This window comes from Epinephelus lanceolatus, chromosome 17 (genome assembly GCF_041903045.1).
Source record: "Epinephelus lanceolatus isolate andai-2023 chromosome 17, ASM4190304v1, whole genome shotgun sequence".
Classification (NCBI taxonomy): Eukaryota; Metazoa; Chordata; class Actinopteri; order Perciformes; family Serranidae; genus Epinephelus; species Epinephelus lanceolatus.
In genome coordinates, this window is record NC_135750.1 from 1,811,319 (window position 1) to 1,824,675 (window position 13,357).

Consider the following 13,357-nt stretch of genomic DNA (forward strand, 5'->3'; position numbering starts at 1 on the left):
AATGATCCTTTCTTACACCGCCTCCTCCGCCCCATAACGACTGCAGACTTATTTTAAACTCAATTTCAATTCATTCTTTTTATCTCTGCACCTTGTCTGCCAGTCTGCGACACAGCATGCCAGGGTCCCTGCCCCTGCATGTGGCTTTGCATACACTGCATGCGGCCCTGATGCCTGTCCCAGTGGGTGGTGGGCCCACTGGGTGGCAGCTCCATGTTATTCATTCAGACTGAGCCCAACCAGGCCCCATGGCCAGATGCTCGCTGGCTGGCTAGCTCCCCCCCAAGGTCTGGCTCCAGAGGGAGGTGAGGTATGCTTTCCCCAAATGCGCCGTTTCATTGAGGTCTTCATGAACCACTCTTAGTCTGGCCCCTCCCGTGGGACCACTTTGCCTTGGGAGACCCTGGTAGGGGCACCACAGCTCCTGGGATCACAGGGATATGCAAAAAATGAGATGCAATGAGTTTCCTCTGTAGGGTGTCTGGGCTCAGCCTTAGAGATAGGGGGAGGAGTCAGACATCTGGAGGGAGCTCGGAGTAGAGCCGCTGCTCCTTCATTTTGAGGTGGTTCAACATCTGATCAGGATCCTCCTGGGTGTCGCCCATTGGAGGTGTTCTGGGGCACGTCCCACTGGTAGGAGGCCCCGGGGCAGACCCAGAACACACTGGAGGGATTATGTATCTCATCTGGCCTGGGAACTCCTCAGGGTCCTCCAGGAGGAGCTGGAAAGTGTTGCTGGGGAGAGGGACATCTGGGGTGCTTTGCTCGGCCCGCTGCACCAGCCTTGGATAAGCGGTTCAAAGTGGATCGACCTCTTGTCTGCATTTTTGCTAATTTTAATGGTGATTTTTTTTTTTAACACTGTAAATCATTTAAAAATACATTTTACCTTTTTTTTTTTTTATATTTTTTCTCTTTACACCTTTATTGAAATCTGCATCCTTAATCATCATCTTTATGTAAATCACTTTAAATGGCCGTGCTGAACACGAAAAGCTGCTTTGCCTTTAAAAAGGTACAATTTGACTCGAGAACACAGAAAGGCACGTGACTCTTTCTAGCACAAAACAAGAGTTAAAAGAAAATGAAATGACGACAGTGACGACCGTTAACCCCGGAGCTGTTTGGCCTGGTGGATGTCAGCGCCTTCCAAAGTAAATAACATGTTTACTTGAGAAAGGCGTCGTTAGAACTTTGACCTACATACATGAATAAGCTGTGTGGTCTTATCACAGTGAAGTCAACCCTGAGGCAAAATTTCTCTTGAGCACCATGATGAAAATAAAAATCATCATAAAAACAGAGACATTTGACATGGACAACACAGCAGCTTGAAAAACAACCTGTTTGAACTTGTGCAACTCCTGAGTCCAAGACACATTTCAATATGGGGACAGTGCGTCGCATCGTATCATAGAAGGCCTCAAGGAAATTTCTTCAACTTTGGCACGAACAGCCACTTGGACTGAAGTGAATAAACTGATTGGAACTTTGTGGTCAAAGGTCAGTGTGACCTCACAAAATTTGTTTTTTGTCCATACCTCCAGAATTCATTCACTAATTCTGACCAAACTTGACACAAACGTCTAACAGGATAAAATAATGAAGGTCAAAAGGTCAAAGGTCAGCTTGACTGTGACATCATCATGTTTTAACGTCATATCTCAGGAACAGAAGGGGAGACATTTGGTCAGATACTGAATTGGTGACTCTAATCTTGAACCTGTGCTGATTGAACAGACCTTGTGTGTGTGAGAATCTCCACAGGTATCTGAGTGTGGTGGATTTATTTTCCCTCAGCTTGTAAAACCTTGCTGCATTAAGAACCCCAGCAGCACCTTCCTCCTCATCCTCCTCCTCCTCCTCCCCCTCTCGATCAGGTGGGGAACTGAAAAGAGGAAGTGGTGTGTGCTGTGTGTATATAAGGCCTGTGTGTGTTGAAGTGGGACTTCTCTGAATATGAGATGTGACTTTTAGAGGAAGAGGAATCAAGAAGTTGAGCTCGGTGCGCGAGTTCTTTTTATAAAGATTTTTTTCATGCTGCTAACGTTCCGCTTTTGTCTGTTTTCAGCTGTATGTGGCTGCTCTTCACCTTCTGTCTTTTTATGAGGAATGAACTGAGGTGCTTCTTCTACTGCCTTCTCAACGTACTGCTGATTCTTCTATGGACACAGATTGAGTGAGTATATCGAGAGCTTGTCTGCTAAACTTTTTATGCAGTTATTTATAAAGACAGTTATAGTGAAACCGTCTGTATTCCTGCAGTTTGTTAGCGGCCCAGTCCTGTTTGAAACCACCTAAATGAGTTTCCTGTGTGTAACGCTCAAACAGTTGCATGATTAATCGTTTACTTGATTGACAGAAAATGAATCTGCAGCTCTCATGATGACCGATTAATAGTTTACAGTATTTTAAAATGCTATCCTACCTGACAGAAGTTAGACTCTGAGCGTGGAGTGGGCAACGAACTTCCTTCTGAGCACAGTTTCCTCGTTTAAATGTTTAATCACGGCAACGTGAGTTATAAAAAGTCCATAAGAGGACAGTTCTTTAGACTTCAGCTTCATTTTCTCATCAGTATATTGATCCAGTACTGTTTAAAGGAAGACGCACGGATGACGCAGATGGTCCGTGATCGTGCGTCTGATAGGGCTGCAGCTAATTTATTTTCATTGATTGTTATTTTCTCGATCAATCAATCTGTTGTTTTGTCTTTAAAATGTCAGAAAATGGTGGAAAAGCCCAAACAGACGTCCTCAAATGTCCACAGCACAAAGATATTTAGTTTACTGGACCAGAGGAGGAAAGAAACCAGAAAATATTCACAGATAAAGACGTATTTCACTGCTGGAAAGATGCTCTTTGTCTAAACCTGGACTGTGTCTGCAGCAGACAGACGTTAGCATGCAGTAGACAGATGATAATACTTTTAAATTTGGTGCTAGGTGACTGGAGAAGACTGAGGACATGGACTGTGGCGTTCGCTTTTGCTAACAGCTAACAGAATGCACTGCAACTCACCAGACCAATAAACGCTCCTGCTGCTGTCTGAAAACAATATGGCGGCCCGCTGGTGACAAATAATCTGGCATTGGAGTTAAACAGTAAAATCAGATATGTCTCTGCAAAGGTGAGAAATAGGCAACGGAGAAACAGAATCTTGGTTCGTGTTTGATAACGCTGCTTAGTTTTACTGTTTGATCAGAGTCTGAGAGAGACGAGGGACAGCTCTTCGTCTGGATCCACCTCTAAACTCTTTGTGACAGTGGTGGCCGGGATTCAAAAATCAAAGAGGTCAAAAAAGGAGAAGTCATGATGTCATATCACATCATATCACTGAGGTCTAAGACATGCAGTATAATCTGGTCAGCAGTTGTGGAAAGGCTCAACAGCTGGCACACTGTCATTGAGCATGAGGATGATTGGTTGGTTTCACTGAGGCGTCTGCAGTCACAATGTTTGTAAACATATGGGTGAGAATTACAAATCTGCAGTTACCGAAAAAGTCCAAGATAAAAGACCATAAACAAATGTTTTCTATGTTAAAACCTTCTATTGTATATCGTCCACCATCCAGTTAGTGTACCCAGAAGTTCAGTCAGGCTGAGTGCACCCATGGAGGCTAAAACTAGCTCAGCCAAAGAGCACCTGAGCGAACACCATCCCTTTTACATCCAGTGGACTGACTTTTGCGTTCCCTCACAATATTTTTTTGCGCTACCTCGCAATACTTTTGCATTCCCCAGCAATAATGTTTTGGATTCCCACGAGCCACCATTGTCACTTCCTCTTAGATGCCCGCATTGATCGGTGACCAACGTAAATTTGTATAAAGCTGGCAAGATCTCCTTTTAAACTGTAGTGTTGTTATTATTGTCTTTCATGCCGTTGTAAGTTGCTTACTTAATTAGGTTTGGGAACCGGCACCGGTTAGTTAATTAAGTAAGCTACTATATATATATATATATATATATATATATATATATATATATTATGTATAGGACTTTGTTGATATTAATTTAGCCTGTTGGGCAGCAGCATAACGTGGTCACACTATCAAGCACGTATCATCTCGTGACATGATCAAACACAGGCTTGACATCAACATAGTACATGTTACCAAGCAATCATCATATCTGACAGAATTATCATAGAAATTAATGATTGAATTTAATAGTTTTTATGGTTTATTTATAGATTGTACAGTTAATGTAGAATTGGGAAAAAAAAGCCATGACAGCGATGAGTTTCTTTTTCAAGAACATATATAGCAAATGTCACTCTTTTTAATCACTCTTATTTTAATTTAGTTATTTATATTTATTCCTATTTCTATGGTGGTATTGTGAATCACTCGTAAGGGCCCACTTTCTCTATGGGCCCCCCACCCTCCCCCAGTGCAACCACACTGCCTGCACTGTCCATAATTACGCCCCTGCTGTTGGGCATGTGACCTAAAATCTATAGCCGTAAACATTTAAATAACAACCAGTGAAAATCTAAAGCACCTGATGAGCGTCAGTGAGCACCAGTGTTCCTGCTGATGGTACTGAGATCACCCAGAAGCATTGAAAGTGAAAGATCACACCCAAAGCAGGCCTTAAAAAATACAGTGAAACACAAAGTGACGGAGGTGGCATCGTGTTTGTTTTGTAGGATTTTACCATCAAGGAGACTCGGACAGTAACAGCAGCGTGTTTATGCAGCATCTGTATAATAAATGTGCGCAGGCGCTTCTTCTAGTCGGCCGAAACTTTGTCCATATTTAAACATGCTTGAGTCACATCTGGTCACGTGGCACATTTATCAAGAGAGGAAACACACACACACACACACACACACACACACACACACAGGAGACTTGTTTGAAGTAAATCCCTCCAGTTAATAAGACAAACACGGCGAGGCTTCTCTGCAGACGACTTTCATGTGTCAACATTGTGTCACTAAATATATTCGGCATCAGTTTCTTTATTTGAAGAATGTTCAGGAGGTAAAATTAACCTGCTGAGTCGAGGTCTAAAACAACAGCAACAGAGCCACATCTGCTGCCAGATACAGCTGCTGTGCATGTGTGTGTGTGTGTGTGTGTGTGTGTGTGTGTGAGCAAGTGCATGTGAACACACCACAGGATGTTAGCTTAGCCACTCAGCACTGTTCCTGCACAGCCGACACATTTATTATTACCCTGGGCTGCAGTCAGAGCGTCTACAGTTACCTTTCATCCCCAAACTCGTGTTCACAACTCAGATTTTAAACTTTCTAAAGACGAGCAGCACTTTGGATTTTTCTGATGATCTTCAGAGACACACAGTGATGTAAATATCTTGTTTCTGAATGTCGAATGGCACAAGGTGTGTTTGATTTGTCTGGTGGAACCTAAACGTTTACTGTTGAGCTGTCAGTTTGGGCGGAGTTGGGTGAGAAGTGATGAGAGGTTTTCTCTTAATGATACACCGACTCCCACCCGCCATCACCCTGTCAAAACCACCAACATGTTTCTGCACTGAACTGCAGTCTTTTTAGTGAGCTAGAAGAAGAAGAGGAAGATATGCTTTATTAATCCCCAACGGGAATACATTTTTTTCGCTCTGTTGTCATATACACACACAGGCCCCAAATACACACACATGCACAAACAGGACCTATACATGCATTACATGGAGAGATGTCAGGGTGAGGGGCTGCCCGAGGACAGTTGCCCCGAGCAACCAGCGACCCTGCGGTTCCCAACTGCAGTCCCTGTGGACTGACCTACTGCTGACTTTAGATTTAATAGATAATACTTCCACTTCAGCTGCTGATTTTGAACATTTTTTATTATTAATTTAGTATAACTGATTTTTTCCACTCTTAAAAGTCAGTTTAAGGGAAACTCTGGTATTTTTCAACCTGGACCAAGTGACTAATGGGAACAATGATCATGGACTTTCCACGTCCACATATGATGCCAAGGTACCCTGGGTGTGTTGGTTGTTGACGTCCTCACGTTCTGTGATTGTACCTTTTTTAAAGAACAAAGAGGCGGCATAGTGGTGCAAAATTTCCACCTTGTAGAGGCGGTGTAAAAGCAGCTTTAGACACAAAAATGTGAGAAAACAGCAGTGTTAAGTTTGTAAAGGAAACTGTGAGAAAAATGACTGTGAATGACGCCTTCCCCACGATGAAAGCAGAACAGACCTTGGTAATAAAAACTAACACGAAACCTGTATTTCATTTTTGTTAACGAGACAAGACGAAAATGTTGGTGGATCGGACATTGAAAGCCGAGAGCAGCTGTGCTTGTAATTATCCTCAAATGCCACTTGAGTGTTGGTAAACTCCAGTAAATAGTCTGCACCAGGATGTTTAAAATGTATTGAATTCTCATCGACTAAAACTATGAAGGATAAAAGTGACTAAAATGATGAGGCATTTTCATCTCAACACTGAGACTAACTCTAAGATAGCTGCCAGGATTAACCCTGGGAAACAGGGTCCAGGTTGAAAAATACCACTTACCCTTTAAATACCTCTTTAGCCTGATTTGCACAGTGATGGAAAAACCAGGTGTTCACCGGCCTGGTGGACGGATGGTGTTAGGAGTGAACAGAGCTGTGCCAAACTGTCTCTTAACCCACCAGTCAGTGCTCAGTGCAGCAGCTGGAGTCAGTATGACGTCTGTTTTTTTGCTCTTAAAGGGAGCATTTTGTTAGTATGAACGTACATTTTGATTTCCTATCTGCCGTCCCCTCATGGGCCCCCAGTCACCTGTTTATGTTGTCAGTGTTAAAGCTGCCAGAACTATGAGTATAAACTTTAAACAGCCTCCAAACTGAACGCAGTGTGTGAGGTCAGTCTAATCAGCCATGTTTTGAAGTACTGAAGTATCAGAACAGGTTTACTGCTCCAGAGTTAAACGTGTCTGCTGTGTGTGTGTGTGTGTGTGTGTGTGTGTGTGTGTGTACTTGTACATGATACATTGTGAGGACCAGAAAACATATTTAGAGTGAGGACGTTTTTGAAAAGTGAGGACACTTTGGTCGGTCCTCACTTCTTCGTAGGCCTGTGTGAGGGTAAAGACTTAGTTTTAGGATTCAGGTTACAGTTAGATTTGGGTTAAGGTCAGGGTTGGGGTTAGGCATTTAGTTGTGATGGATATGGTTATGGTTAGGGACTGTTCTTTACTTATTAGATTTTGGGGGGGGGGGGGGGGGGGGGGGGCTGTTTTTATTTAGACCCTCCCTGAGTGACGGGGGAAATGCATGACTGTCTCTCAACCATGAATTAGTTATAAGATTTAGATTAGATTTACCTTTGATGTTTGAAGAAGTTGAACATGAAGTCCTGACACTGAGAAGCCTCAACTTTTCACTCTTGTTGTGCATGCTGGTTAGTTCATGTCAACGTTTTCATTTTGATCTAATCTTAAGGAGTCGTAGAATAAAGTGAAGTCGATAAAATATCACTATTTTAAGATTTGATGTTTTTTTTTCAGGCAGAAACATCTTTTTTTTTTTTTTTTAAATGTTTCTTTAAACAATTTTTAAAGAAATAAATGCGTGGGTTTAAATGGCATGTTTTCTTTAAAAAACTCCAAAATTTATCTCAAAACTTTTGCCAAAGTTTGGAAAAATAATCAAAATTTGAAAGCCATGTTTTCTCTAAAAATCAGTGGTGAAATAAAGACATGATACAGCCAAAGATTGGCTGTTCAGGTTTTATTTCCTCGCCTCTGTAGCGAGTGAATCTGCCTGTAGTGAAACCGGGGCTAACCGGTGCTTCCTCCTCAGGCTCCTCTTCACTCAGCTGCCCCACAGACCCGCTGCTTCTTCCCACTTTAACCTGAAAAACAAACCGGAGCTAGCTGGGAGCGGCTAGCGGAGCGTTAGCCGCAGCATGACCGGAGGGAAGCACAGCCAGTTAGCCTCCGCTAGTCTCTGAGCTAGCCCCGGCTCTCCGTTTGGATCCAACCGGAGCACCGAGCCCTGGTTTGTTATTCAGGTTAAAGTGGGAAGAAGCAGCGGGTTTATCGGGCAGCTGAGTGAAGTGGAGCCTGCGGAGGAAACACCGGGACCGTCTGGATGTAATAGTCCGTGGAGGTGCTGCGGTGCTCGGCTGCACAGATAGGAAACCCCTCGGCTGACAGGATGTACCACTCTCTCACTCCGCTCTCTCTCACGCAGGCGCAGAACGTACGTGCTACTTGGCCGTCGGATGTAGTCCGTGTAGTGTGTTCGAATACAACTGACACAGGGCGACGTGAGGCGACGTGAGGCGACGTGAGGCGACGTAGACGACGCAACAGTTGGCTTTCGTCACCGCTAGTTCTTTGATGTCTGTTTGGGGTGTCTGCACTTTAAGGGGCGAGAAAGTGCGTTATGCCAGTCTGGGTCCCCACAGGGATACAAGTACAGCAAAGTGTGTGTGTCTGCAGTAACTCTAATGAGGCCGAGGAGCACGGGAGGTTCAGTGGCAGGATGAAGAAGCCTTTTTATGGCCATTTGTAAACTGAAACATATGTGAGCGTAATTCTGTGTGTGTGTGTGTGTGTGTGTGTGTTTGTTGACGGTGTCTCTTCAAAGGCTCCACGCCCTCATCTCTCTCTGCCTCTCTTTCCCCCTTTACTACTCTCTCTGTCTGTCAAAGGAGCCATTGTGGAGGCTTAGCTAATATTAGGCAGAGCGTGTGTGTGTGTGTGTGTGTGTGTGTGTGTGTGTGTGTACGAGAGAGAGAAGTTGTGTTGTGCATTTTAAATTTCAGCACACAGGCTCGTTTCCTTTGGTGGAAGTTGATTTGTTCTTGCGTTCGCTCAGAGCTGCTTCAGTATCTTCGGCACATCCTGCACCAACAGGCAGCTCAGACATGTGCTGCGTGTGTCAGTCCACAGTTTGGAGTATTTTAAAAAACATTGCACAAATGTAGTTTCCGAGGGGCAACTGTCAGCCACACCTCCCCCTCCTTTCCTGCCTGATTTCATGTGCTGTTCGTACATGTGCAGTTGTGTCAGTGTCATTTCATCACTGCAGCAGGAAATGAGTCGACGCTCTGCTCTGTGTCCTGATCAGAGCTGTGAAACACCTTTCATCACAGACTGAAGTTAGACTTGACAGTTTTCAGTCTCAGCCGTCCTGATGACAACATCACCTGTGGAAAAGTTATGAACTCAGTACATTATAAAATGTAATAAAGTGCCTGAGCACAAGGTGGTAGATACATTTCCCTTCAGCAGAGGCTTCAGTCATGTTGTTCTCACACACAGTGCACTGTAGATTTGATCTAGATGCAGTGGAAACGTGTATTTGGCTTTAAATCTTTGAATCTGCCCGCGCAGCTTTGACAGTCAGTGCATAAATCAATGAATGCATTTTTTATGCCTCTGCACCAGCCATAGCTGTACCCAGAGGCATTATGTTTGTATGTCCCATCCAAATGAGGTCACAGATACAAGCATCTGCAATGAGTTTCCTCTGTAGGGTGTCTGGGCTCAGCCTTAGAGATAGGGGGAGGAGTCAGACATCTGGAGGGAGCTCGGAGTAGAGCCGCTGCTCCTTCATGTTGAGGTGGTTAAACATCTGATCAGGATCCTCCTGGGCGCCTCCTGTTAGAGGTGTTCTGGGCACGTCCCACTGGTAGGAGGCCCCGGGGCAGACCCAGAACACACTGGAGGGATTACATATCTCATCTGGTCTGGGAACACCTCGGGGTCCTCCAGGAGGAGCTGGCAAGTGTTGCTGGGGAGAGGGACGTCTGGGGTGCTTTGCTCGGCCTGCTGCTCCCGCGACCTGCCTCAGGATGGGCATTTTGTGAATGCAATATATCAAGAAAACCTTGAAGGTATTTCCTCAAATTTGGCACAAACGTCCAAGAATAAAATAATGGAATTTGGACGTCAAAGGTCAGTGTGACCTCACAAACTAAGTTTTGTCCATAACTCCAGAATTCATTCACTAATTCTGACCAAACTTGACGCAAATGTCTAACAGGATAAAATAATGACGGTCAAAAGGTCAAAGGTCAGCTTGACTGTGACATCATCATGTTTTAACGTCATATCTCAGGAACAGAAGGGGAGACATTTGGTCAGATACTGAATTGGTGACTCTAATCTTGAAACTGTGCTGATTGTATAGATCTTCTGCGTGTGAAGCATCCATGTTTTTACTGACATGGATGGAGACTGTCAGAGACACTGGGCTGGTCTCTGGAGGTGCACAACTGAGGCGGTAATTGTAGTTATTATTGTGTCAGGCAAACCGTTCTGCCCGCCTACACAGGCTTACAAGACACCATGAAATCAGACAGCCAGGAGCAGAGTCCAGCGTACATATTTCCAGACAACATTAAGAAAAAGAAAATGGAAAATGAAGCAAAGCGACAGAAGCCTCCGACATCATCACATCATCAATGTGTAAGACCGAGTTCACAGATCCTACAGAGACGTTTACTGTGAAGCACTGAAAAATCTAAATAAGTGCTAATCAAACTGTCTGGCCGTCTGTTTCAGGCTTTTGCAGCAAAATTGGCAAAATGAAACACATCAGAATTAAACAACCATGAAAGCATTTGGTCATCTGAGCACCAGCAGACATCAGGGTTTAGACCAACCATTTCATGGAACATTAACTCTCTTAAGTCATATTAGTTTGTGCAGTATAACAGAAAATGGGACCCACAGTCAGTGTGTTTACATGACATGAGAGAAAATAGATTTATTGTGTCAGTCCGACTTAAACTGGACTTTTAAAATTCATGTAAACATGTAAGTCCAACTAAAATCGATCTGACTAACACACCCAGATCATGTGACTCCTGCATGTATACAGTCAATCAGACCCAAACTGGCCGAGGCGCTCTGAGCATGCTCCACAGTTTCCGCCCCGGGCTTTGACCCGGAAGTCCAATAGCATTAAATGTGTAAGAGAAGAAGAAGCCGGTAACAACATGGAGAAATCTACATCCAGAGCCGTGACTTTTTGGACGGAGCAGGAGACACAGGTCATGATGTGTCAGCTGAGAGAGTTAAATATTTTAACATACACAGGCGGGAGGAAAATATGGAACGGTGACCTTTTCAAAAAAGTGGTGGAACAGCTGGACGACACTACTAACAAGCTGAAAGGGGGCGTGGCTCCACCTATCACTGCTTGTATACTGGGACACTTTTCTCTTCCCCTAAATCGCACGGCTCACACATTCTGTTTTCCTCCTGAGTATTGTTGACTCGTCTGACCTTTGTGTCCAGAGGAAGAACAGCAGCTCTCAGCTGGACAACTTTCTAGATAAACGAGATGTGACACACATCATTAAAGACGACCAGGGATGATTGGCCGTGGACCAACGTGGAGTCTGTCATGTCTGTCAGCCAAGTCACGGCATGATGACTCCTCAGTCGCCTAATCTGACATAGTGACTGTCAGAACAGACAGAAATGTTTTGTAGTGTGAACCAGGCCTAAGTGTTTGTCATTACTTCACTAACATTTGCTGATTCATAGACCTGGCTACTGGTTTATATCATCGTAACATAATAAATGCTTGGTCACATGAAGTGAACATATTCTACGCTCTGCTGAGTTTGTGCTGATTTCACAACTTTTACTCTGCGGCCGCTCTTTTGTTTCCTTATCTCAGCTCCCAGCTGTCACCTCCTACAAAGTCAACTGTTGGACTCTCTGGAGTTACAGATGTGAATATTATGAATGTTTTGTGTTGATGCCTGCTTCGCTTTAAGCTCCAGCATGTGTCCAGATCATTTCTGGCCTCAGACAATAATAACTGTAGAAATTCTACATCATATCCTGTCCAGTATGTTTGTGTTGAAGTGTCAGTGTCACAGTCACAATGAAGAGTGTAGCGTGTCCCTCTGAGTCATGATGTGCTGTTTGTTGGCTCGCGCTCAGTGTTGAAGCTTATTTTCTGTGGCTCTCTCGTGTCACAGTTTATATCGGGGAGTTTTTGGAGGTCATATTAACGATAAATGGAAACGGATTATCGCTAATATGACTTAAACTGGCCCATGAACATGGGTGGATTATGAGACAATGGGCCCCTGGGCACAGATATATAAAAGGCCCCACCCCCTCATTCAAGAGGAGCCAGATGCACAGAGCCTGTGGTGGTTTTGCCTTTTTTGTTGTTTTTGTTGTTGCGCACGTTTTTGTAGTTCTGTCTCTTTTGATTTGGTGTTTCTTTGCATCTTTTTGTGTTGTCATTTAGAGTCTCTTAAGTCTCCCACAGACTGTCAGGTTTTATCAACCTTATAAGTTTAGTGCAGCTACACTGTGTCACATGGAGCTAATAAACTCGGATATGACATCCAGTCTGATGTGTGCAGACTGTACGATGACAGCGCCGACTGAATCACGTTGCAACAGCTTCACATACTGAGTGATGCTGCACGACTTATTACTTCTCCAACTGTGAGGCTCAACGTAGAGGGGCACATTATTAGAATTAATACAATTATTGTCATCACAAATAAAATTAATTAAATGTCCGAAAAATATTTTAAAAAATGTCTGAAAAAATGTGAATGAAATGTCCGAATTGTTTTTAACAAAATGTCTAAAAAAAACCAGTTAATTCAATGTTTTAAAGTTACCTTAAGTCTTGTGGTCACTATATACTGCTGTGTGTGTGTGTGTGTGTGTGTGTGTGTGTGTGTGTGTGTGCTAACTGCTAGATGTCTCACCTGGCAGCTGTAGCTCCGCCTCCATTTCCTTCCACGCATTCGTCCTTCTTTGCGTGATCATGGTCAGAGCTGAGGACACGTCATACAGACAAGGCTTCACAAGGTTTTCCTCTTTGCTGGAATCACACATTTCTTTTAGCGTGTTTTGTCTCCATGGCGAGCTGCTATCTGTCTGTCTGTTTGGGTCATTTCATGCTGCATTTCTATTGGTTGGTTAGTAGACGTAGGTGGTAACAGCAGTCACACAGTGAGATGGTCATCCCAAATTTCTGACACTGTCAGAATTTGATCTCAGGCTGTCTTTGATTTCGGTTTTCAGGCGGTTGTTGAAAAACGCTCGCTAAAGTGCCCTTTTTTTTTCTTTTCGCCCCTGCCCTTCAAAAAGTCTGTGCACGCCACTGGTTGTGTTACTCAACAGCATCACAGAGACAAACTCTACAGTTCAACAGTATAACATGAATATTGGCATGTGTAAAGTCATGCTGGTGCTCTGTGAGGCGTTATTTTGGCACAGCAGTGCCTTTAGCTAAATGCTACTAATAGCATGGCAGCATTCTGGCAATATAACGCTAACATGCTAATGTTTAGCAAAGATGTTTACTGTCTTTCACGGCAACCTCATAGTGATGGTAGAGGTGAAGTCAGGGCATCATTAAAGTCACTTGGATTCATCCTCTGGGGATCA

General features: G+C 43.8%; 1 protein-coding gene across 2 annotated transcripts in view; it reads left to right on the forward strand.

Moving 5' to 3' along the window:
- The window catches only part of wipf1b (WAS/WASL interacting protein family, member 1b), a 47,150-nt gene that overhangs the window by 13,923 nt on the left and 19,870 nt on the right, over positions 1 to 13,357 (forward strand). The window contains exon 2 of one of the 2 annotated variants that reach the window (XM_033613009.2): positions 2,072 to 2,179. The gene's annotated coding sequence lies outside the window, so the exon portion shown is untranslated. Of the gene's footprint in view, positions 1 to 1,938; positions 2,180 to 13,357 lie in introns of those variants that run through there. The other variant, XM_078160801.1, reaches the window with a different exon arrangement.